We start from the raw sequence: 15,603 nt of genomic DNA on the forward strand, positions 1-15,603 counted from the left end.
CTTGCCGTTTCAAAGGAACCATCCATTTGCATGGAGCGATTTAGGGACATCTCGAAAAACCTAAACCTGGATGACCTGACATGGTTTTCAACCGTCGTCGTCCCGAATGCGAGTCCAGTGTGCCAAGCTCTGTTTCTTTCAAACAGGGACGTTCAACCGCTATTTCGGGTCCGGTTTTTCTTCTCATGTATGATGATTACTGCTCAGTTCCTATCATTATTTACTGAAATTTGCTACGTATTTTGCAACGTCTGGATAACATTTCACTGTATAGAGTAATTGTATATAGTGTGTTCGTTAATATGCTATCGTTTTGGGCTTTCTACAGCTTCATCTTTAGCTTTTATGATAATACATCATAGTAAGAATATTCCCCCCCCCCCCCCCCCCCCCCCCCCCCCCGTGAACGATGGACCTTGCCGTTGGTGGGCAGGCTTGCGTGCCTCAGCGATACAAATGGCCGTACCGTAGGTGCAACCACAACGGAGGGGTATCTGTTGAGAGGCCAGACAAACATGTGGTTCCTGAAGAGGGGCAACAGTCTCGATGATTGACTGATCTGGCCTTGTAACATTAACCAAAACGGCCTTGCTGTGCTGGTACTGCGAACGGCTGGAAGCAAGGGGAAACTACAGCCGTAATTTTTCCCGAGGGCATGCCTGCATCAAACCAGTCTCAGGACTGAAGACCACAACTACAGTAAGAATATCCAGTTACTGTAAAGCAGCGTCCTCTAATGTGGTTATTATACTAGGTCATCGTACGAATAGTGAAGTAAGCACACCAGAGGATGCGGATTGCATTCGCCTGTCTTGCTTGGAGTGGTATATGACATCGATGACAGCGCAAAAGTGCCCGAAGATGAAGGCGTAGTGCTTTGAAGTAGAAGAAGAAAACACACACACACACACACATACAAACCCTAAATTGGATCAAAGTTGTATTCTTCGCAAAAAACATATCTAGCACTGACAATCGAAGCAACATCTTCGCAAAACATGTTTGGTTGTAATCGGTCCAAAAATGGTTCAAATGGCTCTGAGCAGTAAGGGACTTAAGATATATGGTCATCAGTCCCCCAGAACTTAGAACTACTTAAACCTAACTAACGTAAGGACATCACACAACACCCGGTCATCATGAGGCAGAGAAAATCCCTGACTCCGCCGGGAATCGAACCCGGGCGTGGGAACTTATAATCGTTCATTATGTCGAACATCCGTGACTTAATAAGATGAAACGAAGCCCTTGCAGTCTCTATTTCATAATTTTTTTTTAATCTGAGGAATAACCAGTTTCCAACATATATGATCGTATTCAAACGGGTACATTGGCGCATTACGTAGTATCTGGCACAGTGAGAGCCGCATTGTATGTCAATCTTGGAAGACTGTCGTAAGTGCCAAGAGAGAAATTTTTTTAAAAAATAGGTATGTTGAGGTCTCGCGTTATTACAATATACATATTAATACAGCGGTGACCAAGAGACTGTATACGTGGGTTAACGACTCTTCTCCCTCCTCATTGTAGTAATTCAGTCTTTTAAGCGTGTGAAGTAGTTACCAGTCGGCCGATAGCAACGGGTACGCATTCCGGACACGACTCTCCGGCGGGCAAGCACGTGGCCGCACTGAGCGGGCGTCGGCTTCGAACCCTGGGGGCTGCTGGCAGCGCGGTGGGAGGGGGAGGGACGGGAGGGGAAGCGCGCATCTCCGCCAACGACGGCCCCCACCCCTTCCTACGTCGCGCCGCACCTTACATCGCAATTACTTCTTTTCTCTCGGAGGGACCAAGTCTTTTGCCGTCTCCGTCGTCTTTGTGTGTGTGTGTGTGTGTGTGTGTGTGTGTGTGTGTGTGTGTGTGTGTGTACGCTCTCTACGCCCCTCCGCCCCCGCGCGCGCGCACACATACACACACACTGGCGCGCGCGCGCGCACACACACGTACACGCCACCCCGCCGCCGGCACCCTGGGCTCCCCGCCCCTGTGTAGTTATAACACCCCCTCCCGCTTCCCTCTCCCCGCGCCCGCTGCAGCTCCTCCTCCATATCTTGTGCAGCTTGTGTATAAACGGTGAGCGCGCGAGAGAGAGGGAGCGACGGCCCGGAGGGCGCGAGCGAGCGGGAGGGAGACACGCCGGCCGAGACACCTCCTTGAAAACTCTGCCCCCCCCCCTCCACCCCTCCCATCTCCTCGCGGCGCCCCCCCCTCCCGCGCCCCACCCCTCTCGCCCGCCGGCGCGGCGCTCCCCGCCAGTGCACGCTGCCCGCTCCCCTCCACGGACGCTCGCCCGCTCGCTCGCTCACGATTGATTATAAAGTGTATGCAGCGACGGCAGTTCGCGGACAACCTCCGCTCGGAGAGCATCGGTCACTCTTGTCGCATGGATAATATTGCCAGCGCCAAAAAAAGAAGGAGGAGGAAAAAGGACAAGAACTGGAGCGACCGAGCCTAACCTGCTGCTAGACTTCTTCCTTTTCTACATAGGCGCGCACTGCTTTCGTGAAAGGAGGGACACGTAATAGTATACACGAACGAGAAGGAAGACGGAGGAGGGAAGAGACGGCGACGCAGACGGGGGAAGAGAGAGAGGCTTTTCACTCGGGTGTCCGGCGAAGCGGCGGCTACAGTGGCATCGACAGCGACACGCCCGAGGACAGTGCCGTCGATTGTGCAGTGCGCTATGGTGGCGGCCGAGTGATTGTGTTGGCATGACAACAGCGAGACGCCGGTCGACGAGCCGTGAGATTCTGGCGCCGGGCGCCGACGCCAGTGCGCGCAAGTATCCAGGAACTCGGAGGAAATGCACTCAGGTAGGCGTGAGTGTTGCAGCCAAAACCTCTCTCGTGTCTCCCTACCCTGCATTGTTTACGATCGCATGTCTTGTCGTTCTGTGTGTGTGAATTCCCCGGCGCCGCCGTGTGTGACACTACTTATGCCCGTATCTGTGTTCTCTAGTGCCGTGCATGCGTCAGCTGTTCATTGCTTCCTTCACGCACCTTGCCCCCTGAAGTGTTTCGTGTCTAGTTTTGACAGTACGCCGATTGTGACAGCTCCACTGTAGCACCCGACCGTTAACTATGAAAAGTCAGCCGTTTGTGAATTTATATGTCATTCACCGAAATGCGGACATCCTTGCGCCATAATAAACGAAGGTACAGCTAAAAAATCCTTAAACCGCATACAGACTCCAGGGGTGACATTGTTTTTAGCAGCCATTGAAAGTGCTCGGTGGATGCCAGGTTACGGCAGTGTTAAGCATCGCTCTTTTGCATGAGTGCGGGCGGGCGCGCAGGTGATGCCGGCATCTCCGGCCTCGCTGGCCGGCCTCTAACGAGCCGGCTCCCGCACGTTCGGCCTACACCCGCCAGCGCGTCCGATCTCGATTCTCAGTCGGACAACGCGCTCCCGCGTTATCAAACTCCGATAACAATGCACCTACCACTGTTGTGTCGCTACGGTTCGGCTCACGTTTCCCTCTCCTACTTATCCAGTTAGCTAATTAAATGCTGAGCTACAGCCCTCCCTTCTCTATTGCATATTCGGCTCTTGTCTCCCGTTGCAACTGGCAACACATCTGGTGTGTACTTCTCAGTATCGGAGGGCGCTTGCACGTTTCCATTTACGCTTGGTGCGCGTCATTGCTTTTCTGCTGAACGCAGCGTTTCGGTTGATGAGCCAGTTACGAAACTATGTAGTAATTTCACCGGTTGCGAAAGTCTGCCCGTGTTATCTTTTTTCCGAGGAAGCTACAGTTCCGTTTAAGACAGGAAAGGGGATCATTCTTTTTATCAGTAGGCGGTTATTTTCCGCGGTTGGGCAGTTGGGTTCGTCCTGCATTTCGCCTTCCTCAGATTTTATCGTCATCTAGGATTTGCTGCGGGAATTTTTCTGCGATTAGTTGTAAGTAACTGTGGATCACTAAGAATTAGCAACAGAATATTACGATTGCTGAAGAATTTGTGATAATCAGTTCCAATTACGCCCAGATGAGTCAGTATACAGTGGTCTGAGCTTAAATTAGAGTATTTAATCTTAATATATCGTGTGCAGTGTCCAGCACAATTTGGGGCTACACACCATTATTTACTGTGACTAAAATTAGTTTTTCCAGCTTTGAATATACTTCCGTTTCTTTATTTCTGCTGTTGATCACTTGCTGTGTGAATCGATGAGAGAAATCAACTATTAAACTGAAAGTGAAGGCTAGCTCCTGGCATGTTTGTGGTAGCAGGAGCAGTAAGTTTTTAGTGACTGCAGATTGACAATTACAGTACAAAATCTGTGAGAAAGGACTCAGTACGCCCATAAAGTATATGATAGCCGTACTTTCTAATTTTGTGCGTTATGGATTACCGACTACGCGGTTTTTGCTGTTACGGATACAGTCCCAGGTGAGAGTGGAAGCAGTTTCACGTGGCATAGCATGACAGAAAATATATTTAACTTCAGTTGACAGTCGCGGTTCTGTGCAGATACGCTTCTAGTCTGAGTAGTCTCGCAGGCAGACAAATGATAAATCGTGAAGTTGTTAACTAATGTAATGGAGAAAATATGAACTATACTGCAGTTTGGTGCTTCTTTCCAGTTTGTTCGGATGGCTCGAATTTCGGTGAGACCGAGAATTTTTATATGTTATTTCTTTCACCACTGTAAATATAAATGTGAAAAATGCCGAGTTTCACCGTGTTTGAGAGCTGACGATGAATTTAAGGTCTTCCTGTCACTGGTTGGGTAAGTCATCTGGAAAAGTCCGCTGCAGGCAAGCGCATAATATCAGTAATGAGACTACGCTTGGTAAAGCTGTATGATATTCGAACCAACCATCGGGTTGATGATAGCTCTGACTTTTTCATCTTGGCGGTATGCTAGCTTTAAATTCCTCTCAGAACGTTGCGTGCATTTAATGTAGAAACATTTTGACGTTTGTATGGCTGGTTCAAATGGCTCTGAGCGCTATGGGACTCAACTGCTGTGGTCATCAGTCCCCTAGAACATAGAACTACTTAAACCTAACTAACCTAAGGACATCACACACATCCATGCCCGAGGCAGGATTCGAACCTGCGACCGTAGCAGTCGCACGGTTCCGGCCTGCGCCCCTAGAGCCGCGAGACCACCGCGGCCGGCCGACGTTTGTATTACGGCTGCCTATATGTGTATTTAATCTAAAAATCCTCCTACAAAGTGCAAACATTTTTTTTACAGATAATAGTAGGTATCTTGGTCCTGAGGACGAGCGGAGGTTACTTGAAACCAGTATGGTATTAAGGAGCGTCTGAATAAACGGTAGGAGGAGTTTCTGTTAGCGGCCTCTATGGCTTTAGTTGACATCGGCAGTGGTAAATTATTCAAATTAGATAACGAAAATAGCTCTATGTGTAGTGTTACGTGATAAACAGTCTCGCTGTTTCGTGAGAAAGATAAAAGCTAATTCGAAGTATGAAGTTAGCAGGTTTTTGGGGGCAGTGAGTTGGAGCTGGGGAAATGTGCGCTGTGTGGGGAGCAGCGCTTTTGGGGCCTGTTGGGGCACGCCGGTGGGTTGTTAAGGCCAGGGTGCAGGTAGGCGGGGGTGGCCGCTTTATTGTCTCTGGGACGGCGAAGGCGTCCTCCTGTGTCGCCGGAGGAACCTCTTTCCTCGCCATTTTACTGCCCCTACAAGGACGTCGCTGTAAAATATAGACGCATCTTAGCCGCCGGGTCGGTCGCTGTCTCCGAAAACAGGGGTACCACCTCACATCCGGCACCCTCCCTCCCTACCGGCACCCAGTCTAGGAAATCTGGAAGAGTACGGCAAAAGAGGAAATCTCGTCTTCACTATTGTCCTGCGGATTCCCTCATCGGCGAGTCACCCCGATGGTATTTTTACCGCCCCTTAGTTGCTGCGTCCTAAATTTGTGGTTGGTGGCCATCTCCCGCCGTTTAGTGAAGGATATGTTGGAGCAGTAACCGCCTAGGCTTGCACCTAACTTCGACAGCGGTAGCAGGTAGTAAACTTCCTCCCAAACTGGCCCCCGTGCTTTACAGCGCGTAAAGCTGGCCGCGTGGGTGGGTTGTGGCCGGTCTCCCATGCTTTTACACACACACACACACACACACACACACACACACACACACACACACACACACACCACAAATAGTTCGGTATAGAAGGTCTGTGTACGCGTGTTAAAAGTAGTGTTCGTTACGTCAAGTTTAACCACAACTATCACGTGTCACTCGTTAAAAAATTCGTACAGAGAAATATCTTGGGCTAATATGAAGTTTGAAGGTGTTTACAGATATGGCAACCGGCACTGGACGTTTGTCACTTAAAACTTATTTTATAATTGTTACAGCGAAACTCTGAGGACAGGTTTCTTGTCAAATTAACGCCAGTAATCATACCACGTCTGGTAAGGCAGTGTGATGTTCATATCAACCATAGGGTTAGTGACAGCGTTGTCTTTTTTATCTTAATGGTACGCTGGTTTTAACCTCCTTTCAAAGTATAATATGTATCATGTCTATTTAATTATCCGGGCTGTTATGCCGTGGTCGGTTGATGAATTCTGTGTCAATTCCCAACGTTTAGTCTCCGACTGCGTGAGACATCTTCAAGGGGGTCTGTAGCTCGATGGAAAGTCCAACACACCCACTGGCTCGCTACTAATTATAATAGATATTATATTTCCGGCCGTGAAATTCTACATTTTACTATAATATGTATGTAATTAATTCGGAGTGCTACATGAGCAATTTAACTACAAATCCGTACAACTCTTGTGAGCAAACTATCATTGTTACTGATGGCACCGTCAGGAGCATCTAATATCACCAGTTGCTGGCTGTGACTCTATTTGGCGGGAGATTTGTCTGGAACGCCGTGTAATTTGTTAATTATTTTTCTCTGTTGTACAGATAGCTAAGACAGGAGAATACAGAAATTAAAGATAGGGGAAAAACGTATACTCATTTTTTCCCCCCTTGGCGTCCAGTCTGACGAATCGAGTAATAGTTTGGGCAAGACGGTGTTGTTGTTAGGTGCTCGTATTTTATTTATGATATTCATTCCTGTTACAGGCTGTAGGTAGAGGTTCCACACTGCCTGCAGATGTGTGTTATTCGAATCTCGTATTCTCGTCTGTTCTACCGTATACCCGCAATATCAGTTGACGAGTAAGCGAAAATTCTCTGTGTGATTGGCTGCTATTTTTCGCAGGATTTATTGCTTTTATGGCTGCCTGAATGGCACGAGACGTCAGTCAAGTTCAGAGTGGAGAGTACTTTGCTTCGACATTTTAGTGGTAGTTGAAACAACAGCGCCTGCCACCTAGTGGGCTGTGTAATTTTGTCTTCGTTATTTGGTGACTGCGCTTGGCCGATGGTGTGTGTCTGACGGGTGGATTCTCTGAAGAGTGGTGAGCGCTTGACGATCCGTCGGCGCGTCGGTGTCGCAAGAGGCGGTGTGTAGACACGAACCTTCCGCCCAGTTACAGGAAACCTAGCGGCTACGGTATCCGCCGACAAGCAAGCTGATAGCTGTCCGCTGCTCGTCTTCCACACTGTACGGAAGCCACGCTGGTGGCAGTTTGTACAGTCACATCACTAATCAGCACTGCTTGTCTAGTAGGTCTCTCGTCTTAACTGTGCTTCCCTATCAAGCATCGTTTTCTTACCGTCGCTTTCTCCTTTTCGATGTTCGTTATTTTTCCTGCCGCTATACGGCTCCTGGGCTAATATTACAGAGACGTTACTGTTGATCTGTTGAGGTTCCAATTAATCTGAGGATTTTCCGTGTGGGCTGTGGTACCATATTGTACCTGGCTGCAAAAACAAATTCCAGTTGTTGGGAATGACATGTTGTATTTGGTCAGACTACTGAAATGATACACAGAGGTGAAGCGTAATTTATAAGGTTGGGTCGCGTCAGGACTTCATAATTATTGGACAATTTTTCCGACTAAAACTAGATAATCATGACAAGATGAATATGCGACTCCTTAGTTCTCAGTTCGGTCTTCAGTCTGGGACAAAAATAATTTTCTGTTATATAGCAATCACACATTCGTTATCTTGCACTACAACTTAGTGTCCCGTTGCTATAGTCATTGTGCAGCTTGCTCAAAGAGATTCCTTGTATCAATATTTCTTCACCGCCTGTCACACGATGCCACAATTGGCCACCTGCAAAACTTCGTTAATTTCAGGTGAACTGTAATAGCATAATTTTCGCCTAATTTCTACACATTTTATATTGCGCTGAAACAGAATAAATCTATTTCCTGTGTCGGCAGTCTCGCCTTAGGTTCTGACTTTGGCTGTGTTTCTAACACGTCTTGTGCCTTGGAGTGTAAAAACTTGTATCATATCGCTATCAGTTTACTGGTGAAATCAATAAATCACTCATATGTTAGTCTGAAAAAAAAAAAAATACGTATGTATATTGTAATTATGGGGACTCCTTACAAGATGCGGCGAGATAACAGATTTTGTAAATTTACCAGTACTTATTTTCTGCGAATACGACTTCTGATCAGTTGCATTACAAATCTTGCGCAGTGGTCATTTGCTGGTGGAGATTTTTGTTGAAAATTATTTGCTCGCAAATAAATCTCGTTGCTTTCGTTGCGCTGAGAACACTCGTCGAATCACGGCACACGTTGAACATGTAATCTGCTATACCGTTGTGAAGAAGTGATAAGGTGCTTTGAAAGATTATCGACAGTACACCAACTTTAGTGCTACGGAATGGAAACCGTATACACAGACTCTACGTAGAATTGTGCGACGTGAGTTTAATTTCGAAGATGGACTCTGCGTTGCTGTTTAAGAATTGTGACATTTGTCGGCGAATCGTCTTTGAGTGCATGACACGCAGTATTTTCACCAGCGCTTTCTGTTGCCAGTCATCTACATTTTAATATTTGCTTGTATCGGTAGATTATTACATTTTACTATGAGGTGCAGGATCGTTGAAAGATGGTTTTGTTTGGTGTCTTACTCTCATCCTGTTGGCTGTGGTGTGTGTATGTAAAATAATTCATAATTTTGGTTTTGTGTATATGTTGTCACTTTCCAAGTGTACATTTATTGAATCAATTTCTCTCAGTTTCAAAGCGCTTGCCCTTTTGATAGAAATGGTTTTTCTTCGTCTAGCTATACGTATGTCTGCACCAAAGTGTAATAAACGAGGGACATTTTTGCTCTGTTCCTTTGCAGATATTTCTGATTATTTCGTCTTTATTGCAGATCTTTACGTACCGTTTGCGCCAACGGTGTCCAAACTATTAGGTTACCTGAGGCAAACTGGAAGAAGACGGTGTATTTGGGTCGCACATGATATACTTAAAACCAACAACAGGAAAAAATCGCGGTGGACCAATGAGAGATTAGCGTTCTGTGGCAGGAATCCATTTTGAAATTTTTATTATTGTCGATAGTCTTATAGACGCAAACTTTTTGCTTCGCTTTGATACTTGCTTTGGACCGCATGGGGACGCGGATTGGACACCCCTGTTTTACACCGTTTATTGATAATATTGTGGGGACACCCGTTATTTCTTATCGTTGTGCTTAGTATATCTTATTAAGTACTTCATCCTTTGGTTAAGCGTGGGCTCCGTTATTTTATGGAGATTACAACATTGTCGAGGCAAGTTACAATGAAAGAACGTGGGAGTTTTCGATTCGACAATCTATGTAGAAGAACGGAAAATATACAAGGTAATCCTCATTTTATTGTAAACAACTGAAAAATATAGCTGGGTATACGAAGCATCTTTTTTTTAGCACTCCAAAAATTCGATGCTGTGTCCGCCACCTGTTTTATCGTTCCAACTAAATGTTATTTCCAACTGTATTTCTGGATGAACTCTGACTTGCACCTGGCATTACACCCACGAATCTGGTTGGCGTTGTACGTGCGTGGGAAGACTTAACCGGGGTGAAGGCGGTGTTAAGGTACACTACTATTTCCCGGTCTCGAGTCGTCATTCCCGTGAGCTGTGCGTTATCACTCACCAGATGGATTAAATAAGTGTCCGGAGCGACTGTGTGTTCTTGGCGCAGGCCGTGGTCCAGGGCGTCGTGTTATGAAAAGCTGATGAGCGTTAACGAGACTGGCTGAGCTGGGGCCGGGCGGCGGTGTCACCGGTGCCAGGTCCCGGCCGGTCTGGGCGCATCTGGCGTCATTTGTCGGCCCGGGCAGCGCGCCTATCTGGCGTGTTTATCTCGGCCCTTACCTGCTGCGCTGCCTCGCCGCAGCCGCCGTCCCGCTGCCACGCACTGATTTCCCAGCCCGGCTCGGCGGCCGTTTCTTGCCTCGGAACGACAACACTGTGTCACTTAGCCGTGTGCCGAAAACCGGCACCGAGATTTCAGTAGTAGAGTTGTACGAAGCCTTACAGCAGTCCTCGCTTTGGCGTCAGAAAACAGTATTTAGATGGCGCGGGTGCCGTTCCACAAATGAAATAGCCGGTTAGTGTGTGATCCGTCATCCAGTATTTTATAGCAAGAACTATAGTGTAGCACAAAAACTCGTATTTTCACCTTCCAAGTTCATTTTCCACTGTTCCCATGTCGCTTCTACAGCAGTTAATTTTTCATCAGTTTCCGTTTCCAGTAACTTCAAACTTCACATCGCTCTTGTCCATACATTTTGTCTTCTTTACGTCAAAGATAAAAGCCGCTGCAGTTGTAAAAATTGTTTATTTCTAAAAAGGAAGGCAAGGCACTAACTGGATTCAGAACATATGTCCCATCTTCAGGTGCATGTTAAAACGTGAGTTGACAAAGACTGCATAACCAAGATTTCGGTTGAGCTTACTATTGATGTGATAAGTGTCTAATTGTGGATACGCCCTGAAGAGAAACTACCTTTTTTCTGCGCTTTCTCTACATCGATAGTACTGTTGTTCGTTGCATATTGCTAGTTTATTGAGACAAAGAAAAAGCACAATTTCGAAAGCAAAGCAAGAATTAGTGGACAGAAATAATTCACACAATTTATGCATGTATTTTACGAGATCTGTAGGTTGTATTTAGATATAATTTTTTTCCCTCGCATTGGGAAACAAGGAGCAGATAATTTTTTCCTTGCCAACTGTGGGTCTTTTGCTTGTTGCTGTATGAGAATATTCAAATTATATTGTACGCCGTTTCCTCTAAAGCAGTGCTCAAGACAAAACTTCAGCATTTTACTGCTCTACTTCTCTTTTACGTTGTAGCGCCATAAAAAGTACGCACTGGCTAATCAAATTCAAATGTAAGGGACTGAAGACCCTGCAGTTCGGTCCCTTTACTCTTCAACCCAACCAGTCAAATGTAAGCTTATTTATTTGTAGATATCTATTGCCAATAGTGTTTCAGCTCCTGTAAACATTTTTCATATTTTTCTTCTCGTTGTCCACACTATATACAAGCAGTAAGATATTTCTTACGATAAATGACGTTCGTTTCTCAAGCAGAGTCACATCTTGCTTCATTTCGGTCACTATTTTACAATCACAGAAAACAATACCTGCTATTTTGTTTCAGGTTCGCTTGTAGCGTTTTCAGCACTGCTCTCGACTGTGTAAACTCTCTTTGTTAGATTTACATCCACAGACTTGTTCGGTTTACAGTTAGCATTCCTTACTCATCTAGCTTGCTAATTGCACGTAATCGAATGTTTCGTGAGCTCATAGATGAGAAGGCGTCTGAGAAGAAGAATTCTGCAGACCGGAAGTAACGGATTGCGTATAACGGCAAGTGCCGATAGCTATTTCGCAAGAAATTGCGTGAAATTAACTCGAGCAGCGTCAGCGCTAATTAGGCATCATGTCACCAGCGAAGGCGGCGCCTGGTACTGGGATGTGAATGAACTCTTGAGAGCTTTCTGCAGCCGCGCTAATTAAAGTTTTGCGTGGATACTGAAGACTTTTCTAACATAGTAAATTATCTGCAAGCGATTATCACCACCTTGGTTGATGGTAATGAACTGTAAATATAATTTTATCTGATACTTAGATGTGAAAGTTCGATTCCAATTGCATATTACTTTTTTTGGAAATTACGCATGACATTTTTCTGAAATAGTAGACTGTGGATCATTGGAGGCAATGTTGCTGCAAGCCGTTCCTGAGCCTGCGAATTATCAGTACATGTTTGATTATGAATCGTGTGGAAAAAATTGCTGTTACCTCCTCGGTTAGAAATCGAGTTTGTGGATCTCCCATCACTGAAGATAAACTTTATTGTGCTTAGCGTTGGATATTTCTGAAGAGCCAACACCGTGTTACTAGAGGAGGCCAAAATGCACGCGTTTTAGCTCACGCAGGCTGGCGTGAGGAGGGAAGGACTATACTGACGCGAGGTCTGGAACATGACAAGGAATTAGAATTCAGAAAGCGGACGTAATTAGTTTGATACTTAACTTTAATCCATTAATGATGAACGTCACTCTTGATGGTACAAGATTCACAATGTTATCTGTTCAGATTATAGTAACCGAATGTGGCTCCTTGCTAGGTCGTAGCAAATGACGTAGCTGAAGGCTTTGCTAAACTGTCGTCTCTGCAAATGAGAACTTATGTAGACAGTAAACCATCGCTAGCAAAGTCGGTTGTACATCTGGGCGAGTGCTTATGAATCTCTCTAGACTAGACCTGCCGTGTGGCGGCGCTCGGTCTGCAATCACTGATAGTGGCGATACGCTGGTCCGACGTATACTAGCGAACTGCGGCCGATTTAAAGGCTACCACCTAGCAACTTTAATTTGCTCAAAATATTAGTGCGGAAGTGGAACTTGATGTTGATAATTTACATACTGTTAACTTTTTACTGATACCTTGCGAAGGGGATGAATGAAGTTATGGGCGTCGTGTTCGTACGAATGTGGCGAGCCTTTCATCAATTGGTTGCCACGAATCAGAATTGAATAACGGAAAGGTTACTGGAAGCCTCTGAGAACAAGTATTTGCTACAGTCCGCACTGCACCGCTGTAAGCTTCGACCACTGTGCGCCCACGGCTTGTATACACGCCCCCTTCAGTTGACGACCTGAAAATAGCGCGGCTACCTCGCAACTTTGTCGTCGGCTCGTCAGCTTGTCCGCGCGCGTCCGACACTGTCCCAGTATTAATACCGGCAGCGACATCGTAAGTGGAGCAGATAACGGACGAGCGACCAGGAATAAAGCCCCGGAGGACGGGTCAGTCCAGCGCCGGGAGCAGACTCTGTGCGCAGTCCACTGTCTTCATTAGCGACCGCCTTTGCCGACGGCCGCTTTGACTGCGGACTCGTGGTAATTGAGGCCGGGAGGGGGTGAGGGGAGGGTTGTGCTCTCTAGGTGAGGCCGTCTTCGATCACTGTGCCTCCGACTGCCCCTCGAAGAGGGCGCAGCGGCGCGCTAACCACCCGTTTTCGGGAGCCTGCCGTCTGAACTGTATTGCCACAAAACGAGAGGCAACTCGAAGCGGAATGATCTCGGGACCACGACGAAAGTACTGAATCGTACAAATTACTCTCTCAAGCGATTGAAAGTGTCTACACGATTGGAAATCTTTCATGAATTTGGAATTCGTCGTGCTCGCTTGACTTGGCGTCAAAGAGCCTTTACGGTTTTTATAATGTTTTATATTTATGGACGTAAAGTTCAGAACTCAGATACCATTCGCGCAAAGCAATCAAATGGCTCTGAGCACTATGGGACTTAAACCTAACTAACCTAAGGACATCACACACATCCATGCCCGAGGCAGGATTCGAACCTGTGACCGTAGCGGTCACGCGGTTCCAGACCGAAGCGCCTAGAACCGCACGGCCACTTCGGCCGGCCCAAAGCAATCCTCAAAAGTTTCTCGAGAAAATTGGCTTCGACATTTGCCAATCGTCTTTGACAATCTAGAGCGTTGGTAGTCAAAGCTTTTTACCTTTCGCCGGCATTTTGTTGCTAGTAAAATTTTCAAACCACCCATCGGTTTCACAGTAAAGGTGATTTATACAGTAGGGAAATAACTGTACTTTATAAAATGTGTAAAGCAGAGTTATAGCAAGTTAAAGCATGTAATTATAATTATTTAACAAATACTGTGTCAAAATTTTATGAAAACTTAATGAAAACATTTTTAAAATCCCTACCGCCGACCGCGATACCTGGAACGCCCGCTATTGGACGGTATGGACCACTAGTGTAGAGCTAGGTCACCTTTTCCACAAATAACGGGACTGTGGAGTAGAATGCATGTCTTCCACTTGGGATGCCAGTATTCGACTCTCGGCCAATATAAAATTTTATACAAAGGTTGATGTTCTGCGAGTATTTTCGTGGAACTTAAAATATGAAAAGATGGAAAAAAAGTCGATAGTGCTCGAGACTGGTAATAACCCGGTTGCAGGTTATAGTGCTATTTCGGTCAATTTTTTCCCCATTCAGTTCGAGTACCTACTTCATTTAAATATAATATTCATCAAATATATGCTGATTATGAAATGGCTATTTCTATGAGAAATACATTTCTTCTTATTGCTGATATCGCATTGCTCATAAAAATCCAGTTTTCATTGCATATATAAATTTTTAATTGTCGATCTTTTATAAAAGATTTTGTAAATGAAAGAAATTGCAAATTAAAATTATCTTATCTTTGTTTTTTATGTATTCTCGGAAATGTTCGTTCAATTTGCACATTTTTTAAATAATTTACCACATCCAGGAAGCGAACCGATGCCGCCCATGTATAATACCGAGCATTCTACAACAAAGACCACAAGAGTTACGTAGACATGCTGCGGGATACTGATGTTTGAATTCTGAATTTCATGTAACTTAAATTTAGAGAAATACTAAACTACAGTTGCCGTGTGGTCTCGTTGTTAGACAATTCTAGTCTTCTTCTCTTTCGAGAAGCGGTCTTGGTTTTCGCATCTGGCGACGACTGCGAAGGACTTTATCAGACACATCGCCACAACCCAATGTATGTCGATATAGAGAGCAAGTTCGCGGTTTTTTTCTACATGTATATTCTGGAAGCCAATGTGAAATGAGTGGCGATCTGTTTGTCTCATGTCTTAGGGCTGCTTCTTGCCCAATCACGTATGAAGCAAGGGTAGGTAGATTGGTTTAAATGCGTCTGCGAGCACTATAATAATCTTGTTTGCATGTTCCTGATGACAGAGTGATGTTAGAGATTGTAGTACATTCTTAACACTGTTTCTTGAAATTTTTTGTGTATCCTTCATTTGGGCAGTCGGTATTTAATCTTATAGCGTCTACCAAATCAGATTTTTAGCGTCTCCGTACTGTCCTCTTAGCGCGTTCTTTGTTGTGCAGGTTTTAACAAGCAACTCTCAATCGTTTGCCATAAACAACTGCACTTAAAATGGGCTGCGCTTTGAACGAGGAAAAGGGTACAGTAATTCCACTTTAGACACCTGGCTTCCCTGTCAAAAGCATCTAGACTCATTAGGAAATCACTCTACAGTATCCACCTGAGGTTAATTGAAACACTTTTCTTCTCCCTTCCCTTTCTAAATTCTTTCTGTTAACACAGCCCCTACGCTTTTCTTCTCGCTTCTCCATTCAAATTATTTCTTTTAACATAGCCTCTTATATTCTAATTTTATCACGGTTGTGTCCGTTCG

At 45.5% G+C, this 15,603-nt stretch overlaps 1 protein-coding gene across 2 annotated transcripts in view; it reads left to right on the forward strand.

The window, feature by feature from the left end:
- Positions 1-2,335: 2,335 nt before the first annotated feature.
- Positions 2,336-15,603, forward strand: part of LOC126353869 (zinc finger homeobox protein 3) — a 104,758-nt gene continuing 91,490 nt past the window's right edge. For both annotated transcript variants that reach the window (XM_050003049.1, XM_050003051.1), the window contains exon 1: positions 2,336-2,813. The gene's annotated coding sequence lies outside the window, so the exon portion shown is untranslated. The remainder of the gene's footprint in view (positions 2,814-15,603) is intronic.

This window comes from Schistocerca gregaria, chromosome 3 (assembly GCF_023897955.1).
Source record: "Schistocerca gregaria isolate iqSchGreg1 chromosome 3, iqSchGreg1.2, whole genome shotgun sequence".
Lineage (NCBI taxonomy): Eukaryota > Metazoa > Arthropoda > Insecta > Orthoptera > Acrididae > Schistocerca > Schistocerca gregaria.